Source organism: Lethenteron reissneri, unplaced genomic scaffold (assembly GCF_015708825.2).
Source record: "Lethenteron reissneri isolate LAM-NWPU_2019-01 unplaced genomic scaffold, ASM1570882v1 scaffold_1076, whole genome shotgun sequence".
Lineage (NCBI taxonomy): Eukaryota > Metazoa > Chordata > Hyperoartia > Petromyzontiformes > Petromyzontidae > Lethenteron > Lethenteron reissneri.
In genome coordinates, this window is record NW_026890757.1 from 13,023 (window position 1) to 26,044 (window position 13,022).

The window sequence follows — 13,022 nt, forward strand, 5'->3', positions numbered from 1 at the left end:
AATTTTCTCCTCAGCCACTTGGAGAAGCAAAACGTCTCTGGGGAGGTTCATGGCCAACGAATCTTCATCGACCTCCTCGGGACTCGCCTCGACACTTCCGGCAAAGCAGTACGACTTCAGGGAAGCCGACTGGTCTCCGAGTCCGGTAGCGCCGCTCCCTTTTCAACCCCTTTCCGGCCGACGACTTCGACTTCTTTCGTTGAGCCGGAGACGGAGGCTGCGGCGCTGCCGGTTGAGGCGACGCGTCGATCTCGTCGTTCACCTTGCAGAGGTAGCGCTCGTGTTGGCGCAGAGGTACTGCGCTCGGAAACGGTTCGTGGGATAGCGGCACGCGTGGCGAGCCGCCCCTTCCACGTGGGAAGAACGCTCGTGCAGATCCGGCTCTTTGGTCTTGATCTTGCCGGCGGGACGACCCGTGGCCTCCGGTCCACTGATCCGCAGGAAGTCCTCGTTGTCATCGTGACCTGAGCTCTGGGTGGCTTTGGGAGACGTGGCGACGGCCCATTCCGTCTTGCCGGCGTCAGCCGTCGAGGCAGCGGCAACTGGAGATGTCGCCTCCCGCGCCGCGCCGTCCGCCGTGACGGAGCCACGCACTTGTTGGCTCTCTTGTGCGAGCTGTACGAGCCCGAGTGAGAGAAGCGCTTTCTTGCAAATTGGGCACCCGTACGGCTTCTTCCCCTGGAAATTACAAACAAACACAGCCACGATGGAGGTTTCTGGGTTACATCGCGTCAGTGTGAACGACGCGTCGTCAAAAACCGACACGCCGGTTCGTAAAGTTTGCGACGCGAAACACAACGTGCCGATTCGTTACACGAGCTCAGCACGGCCGGCGTGCTGGAGAGCAAACCCACGACATTTGCAATTCAAGTGCGGCGACGTTTTCGCCAGTAACTACAAACCAGCGTCATCAGGTGGGCAGCCAGAATTGTGGACGATATCGGTCCGCGAAAGTCGTCGTGTCAAAGCAAAACATTATAAACGCATCATCCAAAGTGCCGTGTGACGCGGTGAATGCGGCCTGCGCTGTAGACACACGCGCAGGAAGGAAATCACAGATTTGAAGCTTTCGTGACTGCAAGGATTCATATTCTTAGGTTTTTTCGGTAAAGTCACCGTGTAGGTAAAACATTAAATTAATGAAAATAAAATAAAATAAAATCACGACGTTCGGAGGCAACCACAAGTCTCCGTCATCAGGTGGGACCGTCACAGCCGGATTAGCTGCATCAAGTCGTGATTTTTAATTTTATTTTATTTTCATTAATTTTGATGTTTTACCTACGTGACTTTACCGAAAAAACCTAAGAATATGAAGTGAAATCACGTCGGTGGGTGCGTTCTGCCAAACGTCGCAATTGTTCCACACTCACCGCTGTGGATGCGGAAGTGTTCCTTGAGGTGGTGTTTGCTCTTGAAGTCTCCTCCCACACTCTGTGCCACTTGTGGCTCGCGGCAAGCGGGAGGCTGACCCTTCTGCGCAAAGATGGAACAGAGGTGCGAAGTGAGAATCAGAATAATAAAACAATTTTACCGGAGGGAATCAGATGAGCTATGAAGCTCTTCAGCACGGGCGTTGGGTAGGGGCGAGTAAGCAAGACTCCGCAAGCAGCTCAACGACGCGTCGCGACTTCTATTCCCCTGCACACATTCAGACAGACACATTCAAACAGACACATTCAGACAGACACATTCAGACAGACACATTCAGACAGACACATTCAGACGGACGCATTCAGACGGACGCATTCAGACAGACACATTCAGACAGACACATTCAGACAGACACATTCAGACAGACATATTCAGACAGACACATTCAGACAGACACATTCAGACGGACACATTCAGATGGACGCATTCAGACGGACGCATTCAGACAGACACATTCAGACAGACACATTCAGACAGACACATTCAGACAGACACATTCAGACACATTCAGACAGACGCATTCAGACAGACACATTCAGACAGACACATTCAGACAGACACATTCAGACAGACGCATTCAGACAGACACATTCAGACAGACACATTCAGACAGACACATTCAGGACAGACGCATTCAGACAGACACATTCAGACAGACACATTCAGACAGACACATTCAGACAGAAGCATTCAGACAGACACATTCAGACGGACGCATTCAGACGGACGCATTCAGACAGACACATTCAGACAGACACATTCAGACAGACACATTCAGACAGACACATTCAACAGACATATTCAGACAGACACATTCAGACAGACACATTCAGACAGACACATTCAGATGGACGCATTCAGACGGACGCATTCAGACAGACACATTCAGACAGACACATTCAGACAGACACATTCAGACAGACACATTCAGACCATTCAGACAGACGCATTCAGACAGACACATTCAGACAGACACATTCAGACAGACACATTCAGACAGACACATTCAGACAGACACATTCAGACAGACACATTCAGACAGACACATTCAGACAGACGCATTCAGACAGATACATTCAGACAGACACATTCAGACAGACACATTCAGACAGAAAGCATTCAGACAGACACATTCAGACGGACGCATTCAGACAGACGCATTCAGATGGACGCATTCAGACGGACGCATTCAGACGACACATCAGACGACGCATTCAGACAGACGCATTCAGACAGACGCATTCAGACGGACGCATTCAGACGGACGCATTCAGAAAGACGCACTTCAGACAGACGCATTCAGACAGACACATTCAGACAGATGCATTCAGACGGACGCATTCAGACGTGCGACGATGCCGGCAAACGGGGGTCAGTCACCGTGGCCCGCCCGGGGAGGTCGCTGGTGATGTGTGGAGATCCGCGAGGGCCCCTCGTGCCGGCGGCGAACGTGCTTCCGCAGCGAGCCCCGACGCTTGTAGCCGCGGCCGCAGTGAGGGCACGACAGCAGCGGCGGCGGCGGGCAGCGGCGGTGCGGCAAACGAGCCCGTGAGTCCTCGGGCCTAGCGGGGAGGCACGGGGCGAGGGGGCCGCTGGTGGTGCGTGAAGAGACGACGCAAATCCCACCGATGTGACGGACCGCTGTCGAGTTTGGTGGTCCGTGTTGTTCACGTCGTCTGTCGTGAAAATTCGGTCACGGTTCCTACGATTGCTGTTTCATTGCTTTTATGGCCAAGCGTGGTGGTGTTTTCTTTTAGACGCTGTCGCCTCGACAGACCTGTTCTTCACCTGAGGACGGCTGCTTGTGTTGTGGCCGAAACGTCGTGAGAATTATTTTATTATGTTTTATTTTTATTATTTTATTACTTCCCTTCTACGTGACTTTACCGAAAGAACCAAGAAGATTTTATGGCTTTGTTTTGGTGATTTTCGAAAAGTGTTTTTGGTTTGGCCGTGTTTTGTTTGTTGTAGAACAGGGTTAGACTGATGGCCTTAATCTAAGTTGCACGCCTCCCTCTCATTCCGCTTCTCACTCTGCGAATGCGTCGCTTAACGGAGATGCCACCGCCTGCGTTGGCAAATACGCAATTGCCGGGTGTCTTGCGATGCCGCTGCCACAAGCGTGGCACGCCCGGCTCTGGTTGGCCCACCCCGAACCGCTGAACGTAACGATCGCTTGGTGAAATTAGCCGCAATCCAGAATAACGTTTGGCCACGTGGCCCAGGGGTAGAGAAAGTCGCTCGCAATCGGGAGGCTGCGAGTTCAAATCGTCATTTGGGGATGGGAAGTTGATTCAGCCCGTCCACCGCTTTGGTCTCTCACGCCATGGGAATGTGAAATTCCCACCAGTGGCAATGAATCGGTACCCAGTGAGACGATCACAGCTGCCTCAATGCTCGCTGGAGCAGAACATATACTCTGTGGATTTAGTTCTTGTTGTTAAGTCGACAAATGCTACAAACGTGTTTTTTTTTTGTATTTAAAGCTTTCGTGACTGCAGGGATTCATCTTCTTGGTTCATTCGGTAAAGTCGTCACGTAGAATGGAAGTAATAAAATAATAAAAATATAACATAATATAATAATTCTCACGACGTTTCCGCCACAACGCAAGCAGCCGTCCTCAGGTGAAAACCAGGTCTGTCGAGAAGACAGAAGACAGGTCTGTCAAGAAGACAGAAGATAGAGTCTGTCTTCTCGTCAGACCTGTTCTCCACCTGAGGACGGCTGCTTGCGTTGTGGCCGAAACGTCGTGAGAATTATTTTATTTTATTATGTTTTATTAATATTATTTTATTATTTCCCTTCTACGTGACTTTACCGAAAGAACTAAGGTGTTTTTTTTTTCCCTTTCATTTTAAACACACGCTAACAACTACGCTGTAAAGTCTGAGCACGTGCGCTCTTACCGCCACCCGCCACCACCGCCACCACCACCACCGCCACCACCACCGCCATCACCACCGCCACCACCACCACGGCGAGTGGCCCCACTGCCCGGCACATCGCACTCCGCCAATGTCCCGTCCTGCGCACTGCCCAGCGCCTCGGCAGTCTTGTCCACGCCGGGATTGACACCGGTCCCCTCTAAGTTCGTCTCGTCATCCTCCGCCCGCCGCCGCCGCCTCCACCTCGTCTTTCTCCTCCTCTTCGTCCACCTCCCTCGATGATCTGCAGCCTCTCCTCGTCGTCCTCATCCGGGTCGCGGTCTCGCATCGCCGCGCTCGCGTAGCTCGCCACTGCGACCGAGCAGAGCGGCGCGTCAGCGCGTTTGCCGACGGTTTTACCTTCAAGGGTGTCACTCAAAGGAAACAACCAGGAGGACAACTGTGGTGAACATTGCTTCACGCTCGCTTCTAAAGATCCATTGCTTTGTTTATTTCGATGTAAAGCTTTCGTGACTGCAGGGATTCATCTTCTTGGTTCTTTCGGTAAAGTCACGTAGAAGAGAAATAAAAATTATATTATCATATTATTTTATTATTTTATTATATTATATTATTATATTATATTATTATATAATAATATTATTATATTATTATATTATTTATTATATTATTTTATTATGTTTTATTTGTATTATTTATTACTTCCCTTCTACGTGACTTTACCGAAAGAACCAAGAAGATACTTTATATTATTAATATATTCTCTCCCCCCTCCCGCCCCCTCCATTCCCAGTGTGTGGTCTAGCACATCTGACACGAACATCATTTTTGTTCACCTACGTGACTTTACCGAAAAAAAAACTAAGAGAGTATGAATCCTTGCAGTCACGAAAGCTTCAATCTAGAACATCATCACACTCGACAGCGAGGATGACCGGGCGAGACTGACGCCACGTGCTTTGCCAAGGCCAGGTTTGTTTTTCTCCCAACGTCCCACTAATGGCTTAGGTCTGTGAATAAACTTTTACATTGCGCGCAGAGGTCACAAACGTGGTTTTGATTCCTTACCCGTACCTGGCCGCACCAGGGTCGCAATTGGGTACCCGTACCCGGCCGGGTACAGGTACCCGTTCCCTACTGTACCCGTACCCTACCCGAAATGAGTGGACAAACGGTTTACTCACCAGTGACTCACGGCCGACCCGTATCCGTACCCGGCCGCACCAGGGTCGCAAACGGCTACCCGTACCTGGCTGGGTACGGGTAGCCGGCTATCGGGTAGGGTACGGGTATCGGGTACCCGGTTGCGACCTCTGGTTGCGGGGGATCTGTGTGCCTATGAGGAAGTGTTCCTGCATGCGGCAAAGGACTAATTCCATGCCGTTCTGGCTGACCATTCACGGTGACAGCAACGCACAGCGTTGCCACGTCTTACACGTTTTGTTCGGGGGGGTTTTATTATCCCGAAAAAGTTCGCTTAATTTTCCGACCGTACGCATATTTTTCACCGTTGCTGAAAAAATATCACTAAAAATGAACACCGCTTGTGCGGATTGAATGCAACAACAATTCACAGCGTAACCAGTGAGACGGTTCGCTTGAAAAAAGAACGTATCCTTGACTGCATTTGGTCCCCACGTGTCACTGTCACGGACAGCAGGATTTGCACATTTATTTTTTCTAACAAATAAGGCCCACTGAGTCATGTCGGTTTTTTAACAGAAGCGACCTGGCCAAAAATGATAGCTCAACAAAGCAGCCTCTGTGTAAAGTTTATAGCAGCCAAATACTTTGAACGCATGTTGATTCTAAACGTAGAGGTAAACACCGGATGACCCGGAGACAAATCCACCCGCCACCATGGGGAGAACACGCAAACTCCAAATATACAGCAGCAGGCGTCAGGGTCGGGATCGAACCCACAACATCCTGTATACCAGGCGAGGTAGTTAACATCTCCTAGCCACCGTGATGATGATGAGAGAGAGAGAGACACGCAAGCTCCAAATATACAGCAGCAGACGTCAGGGTCGGGATCGAACCCACGACCTCCTGTATACCAGGCGAGGTAGTTAACATCTCCTAGCCACCGTGATGATGATGAGAGAGAGACACGCAAACTCCAAATATACAGCAGCAGGCGTTAGGGTCGGGAATGAACCCACGACCTCCTGCACACCAGGCGAGGTAGTTAACATCTCCTAGCCACTGCAGCAACCCAATCTCAATGTTCAAGGGCTCTTGTATGGTGCCATTAAAAAAACAAAACAGCATTCTTATTCTTATTAACCAGCGCTTACAATAGAGTCAATAGTTCGTTTGCAAGGTTCGAGTTCAAGGTCATTGATTAGGTATAGCCCTGTGAGCCATTCGGCTCTTGAAGGTGGTTACTGTGTTATTACTGTACGGTAGTAATACAGTAACAGAGCTGATCGACCCTCGGGGATCGATACACAAACGAGGGGTGGGATGGTGAGGCTGGCCAGCGACTTGTGGCTTCCTTGTGGCTAAACTCGCGCCATGGGAATGTGGAATTTCCACGGGCTTCTCGACGCTTCTCTGCGGTTGAAATTTTATTGTTTAAACCGATAGTATTGGACATTAGCGACTAAGTTTTTTGCAACAGAAACTTCTTTTATTATTTCCCTTCTACGTGACTTTACCAAAAGAACCAAGAATGTGAATCCCTGCAGTCACGAAAGCTTCATATCGAAACAACCACAACAACAACACAACACCACAACAACACACAAGATGATGGCAGATATTTAACACGTTGTTATATTTAACAATCTAACAACACAACCACAACCACCACCACAACAACACAAGATGGCAGATATTTAACACGTTTATATTTAAACAATCTAACAAGACAACCACCACCACCACAACAACACAACAACCACAACAAAACAATATGGCAGATATTTGTCACGATGTTCATATTTAAACATCTAACACCACCACAACAACAACAGCAAGATGGCAGATATTTGTCATGCAAGTCTTTACTTACTTCGTGTTAACTGCAGTGTTCGTTACTGGGCTGCAACGCCACCTACTCCAACAACACAACAACAACAACACAACAACAATATGGGCAAGCTCACACGAGAGTGGGGGAGAACTTAGCAGCAGCAGCAACAACAACACAACAACAACATGGGCAAGCTCACACGAGAGTGGGGGAGAACTTAGCAGCAGCAGCAACAACAACAACACAACAACAGGGACACTGGCGAATTGAATTGTCATTTGATATTTGAGCCCAGCCACTTACTGCCACCCAGTGGCTTCTGCTAAGCGCTGCTGTTGGAGTGCAAGATGACAAATCTGACCACAGCCTGGGGCACAATGGCCCATCATCATCATCATAAGCCCTTTAATAAGCATGGCCGTTGACCCTGCAGGCCACTGAGCGAGCAACCCAACGTTCCTACCAGCTCCCTCCGCAGCAGGACGATGTGTTCATACACTAACATCTATACGCAAGGCGACTTTTGGGGGTAATAACAGCTATTGTTTTATTTTTCGATTTAAAGCTTTCGTGACTGCAGGGATTCATCTTCTTGGTTCTTTCGGTAAAGTCACGCAGAAGGGAAGTAATAAATAATAAAATAAAACATAATAAAATAATTCTCACGACGTTTCGGCCACAACGCAAGCAGCCGTCCTCAGGTGAAAAGCAGGTCTTAGAGCTGCTTGTCTCCCTCGGACAACCGTGTCTCCCGTGGCCTACACAAAGAGCGGAGCAGCTGCACGAGAGAGACACGGGGGAGGAGAGAGACACACAGGAGAGAGACACGGGGAGAGAGACACGGGGAGAGAGAGAGACACGGGGAGAGAGACACGGGGGAGAGAGCACGGGGGAGAGAGACACGGGGGAGAGAGACACGGGGAGAGAGAACGGGGAGTGAGACACGGGAAGTGAGAGACACGGGGGGGAGAGAGACACGGGGCAAGAGACACACGGGGAGAGACACGGGGAGAGAGACATGGGAAAGAGACGTGGAGAGAAACATGGGAGAGAGACAGAGACATGGGAGAAAGACACAGGGAGAGAGACATGGGGAGAGAGAGAGACACAGGGAGAGAGACACGGGGCGAGAGACACACGGGGAGAGAGAGACACGGGGAGAGAGAAATAAGGGGAGATAGACATGGAAAGAGGACGTGGGAGAGAGACATGGGAGAGAGAGAGATATGAGAGAGAGAGTAAACTAAACTAAATATAAAAACTAAAACTCTAACTGTTTTCGTATTGACCAAGCCCCACTGACGCTTTTTGTCAGAAGTGATCAAAAATGAGATCAGCTCCACTGAGGAGGGGAACATCTTGATCGTCATCAAAGAGACACCTACAGACACCCACAGAGACCCACATACACCCATAGACACCCACAGAGACCCACATACACCCAGAGACACCCACAGACACCCAGAGAGACCCATAGAGACCACATGCACCCATAGACACCCACAGAGACACAGAGAGACCCATAGACACTCACAGAGACCCACAGAGACCCATAGACTCCCACAGAGACCCACAGAGACCCATAGACCCACAGAGACCCGTAGACACCAGCAGACACGCACAGAGACCTACAGAGGACCCACAAAGACCCACAGAGAACCACAGACACCCATAGTGACCCACAGAGACCACCCAACCATTAATTCACCCACTCACTCTCCTAGACGCTCACTCACCCACTCACTCTCCTACACACTCACTCACCCACTCACTCTCCTACACACTCACTCACCCACTCATCCTCCCAGTCACCCACCCACTCACTCTCCTACACACTCACTAGCACCCACTCACTCTCCTACACACTCACTCACCCACTCATCCTCCCAGTCACACCACCCACTCACTCTCCTACACACTCACTCCACCACTCACTCTCCTACACACTCACATCACCCACTCATCCTCCCAGTCACCCACCCACTCACTCTCCTACACACTCACTCAACCCACATCACTCTCCTACACACTCACTCACACCACTCCTCTCCTACACACTCACTCACCCACTCACCCTCCCAGTCACCCCCCACTCACTCACCCCCACGTTGGCTTATGGGGATGACTTCATACGCACAGAGGTAGTACACACAACACCGACCGCCAATTCGTTACCACGATGCGTGTTGCCAGGCCACGTGCACGTGAGGCCACAGGTACACACAAACACAGGTACACACAAACACAGGTACACACAAACACAGGTACACACAAACACAGGTACAAACACACACACAGGTACACACACAGGTACACACACAGGTACACACATACACAGGTACACACACACAGGTACACACACAGTTACACACACACACAGGTACACACACAGGTACACACACACACACAGGTACACACACACAGGTACACCACACACAGGTACACACACACACAGGTACACACACAGGTACACACACACACACAGGTACACACAAACACAGGTACACACACACAGGTACACACACACAGGTACACACAAACAGGTACACACACAGGTACACACACACACAGGTACACAGGTACAAACACACAGGTACAAACACACAGGTACACACACACAGGTACACACACACACACAGGTACAAACACACAGGTACACACACACAGGTACACACACACACAGGTACACACACACACAGGTACACACAGGTACACACACAGGTACACACAAACACAGGTACACAAACACATAGGTACACACACACAGGTACACACAAACAGGTAGAAACACACAGGTACACACACACAGGTACACAAACACACAAGCACACAGGTACAAACACACAGGTACACACACACAGGTACACACACACACAGGCACACAGGTACACACACACAGGTACACACACACACAGGTACACACACAGGTACACACACACAGGTTCACACAAACACAGGTACACAAACACACAGGTACACACACACAGGTACACACAAACACAGGTACACAAACACACAGATACACACACACAGGTACACACACAGGTACAAACACACAGGTACACACACACAGGTACACACACACAGGTACTCACACACACAGGTACACACACACACAGGTACACATACACACACACACACAGGTACACACACAGGTACACACACACACAGGTACACAAACACACAGGTACACATACAGGTACACACAAACAGGCACACACAGGTACACACACAGGTACACACACAGGTACACACACAGGTAAACACACACAGGTAAACACACACACACAGGTACACACACACACAGGTACACACACACACAGGTACACACACAACAGGTACACCACACAGGTACACACACAGGTACACACAACACAAGTACACACACACAGGTACACACACACATCAGTTACACACAGGTACACACACACAGGTACACACAAACAGGTACACACACACACAGGTACACTCACACAGGTACACACACACACACAGGTACACACACACAGGTACACACAACACACACAGGTACACACCCACACAGGTACACACACAGTTACACAACACACACAGTTACACACACAGGGTACACACACACAGGTACACACACACACAGGTACACACACACAAGTACACACACACACATGTACACACACACAGGTATGCACAACACAGGTACGCACGGATACAGCCTATTGATGACAATGTTATCCCAATGGAAATCGACTCCATATGCCCATCCTCTACAATCGATTCCTAATGTAATCCCAACACGCCTTACCATCAACAACACCATCATCACTGCCATCACCACCATCACCACCACTTCACCATCACCACCACTATCACCATCACCACCATCAGCATCACCATCACCACCACCATCACTATCATCACCATCAATGCCATCACCACCATCACCACCACCATCACCACCACCATCACCACCATCACCATCAGCATCACCATCATCACTGCCATCACCACCATCACCACCACTTCACCATCACCACCACTATCACAATCACCACCACTATCACTATCACCACCATCACTGCCATCACCACCACTATCACCACCAGCATCACCACCATCACCACCATCACCATCATCACTGCCATCACCACCATCACCACCACCATCAGCATCACAATCATCACTGCCATCACCACCATCACCACCACTTCACCATCACCACCACTATCACCATCACCACCACTATCACTATCACCACCATCACTGCCATCATCACCATCACCACCATCACCACCACTATCACTATCACCACCATCACCACCACCAATACTCACCTTCAGTAGTTAATATCAGCTACCACCATCACCAGAAATGCCTCCACCGAGTCAATATGCTAATGAGCACTCGCCCCTCCCACCCACCGACTCATTTGCATAAACCACGCCCACACAACCATCACCTTGTGATGACGTCACACACACACAAAGACCCCCCGTGTAGCCTGTAACAGACTGTAGGGGCAAGTGCTGTTAGCGAGTAGCACCTGTGAAGGCTGGAACGGTACACGAGGGGGTGGGTGGTCAGCACTACGCCCGACCGCCTTTGTCTCCCCAGTGGCGATGTTGACTACACACCGCACCACGAACTCATTTGAGGCCGAGTCGACCTAGGGGAGGCCCAGGACCGGTAGCAACAGTGAATCCCCAGGTACAGCCTGGGAGATTGATTGGTCCACACCCGAGAGAGCTTTGGGTGTGGACCAATCAGGACAGTGCACACATGATCAGAGTTGTGTGTCTTGTTTGCATTAAGGCAGCCAGGTATTGTGGCCAATGCAAACATGACTCCTCGTAAAAAAGGTGTCAGTTTTGGAACCTAATTTTCCAGTAAAAAATATGATAATTGGTTTTTTTACCCTTCTATCTGGCAACAAAACTGACACCTTTTTTACAAGGAGTCATGTTTGCATAGACAGCAATACCTGCAGTCATAATACAAACAAAAGAAACATAACATATACATTGTCCTTGAAGTTGATTGGTCCACACCCGAGACAGCTTTCCTTAGAGCCTAGTCTCACATGATGTTGGACCAGATGACGCCAAAAGGCGCACAACTCAATACAGTGCACCATCAGAGTATGAGAGCTCGGGGTGAAGCATTTACACCATTGGAACCTCATTTGCCAGTAAAAATATGATAGTTGGTTTTTACCCTTCTATCTGGCAACAAAACTGACACCTTTTTTACGAGGAGTCATGTTTGAATAGACCACAATACCTGCAGCCATAATGCAAACAAAAAACATAACTCTGATGATGATATGCACTGTCCTTGAAGTTGATTGGTCCACACCCGAGACAGCTTTCCTTAGACAGCTTTCCTTGTCTATGCAAACATGACTCCTTGTAAAAAAAAGTGTCAGTTTTGTTGCCAGATAGAAGGGTAAAAACCAATGATCAGTTATGGCCATTTCAGAGAGAGTGTTTTGTGTGTTTGTGCTGCCTCGGCCCTGCTATTACTACTGCTGCTACTGCTGCTGTTGCTACTACTACTGCTGCTGCTACTGCTGCTATTACTACTACTGCTGCTGCTACTACTGCTGCTGCTACTACTGCTACTGCTGCTGCTACTACTACTGCTGCTGCTACGCTACTACTGCTGCTGCTGCTACTGCTACCTGTACTGCTGCTGCTACTACTGCTGCTACTGCTGTGCTGCTACTGCTGCTGTACTACTGCTGC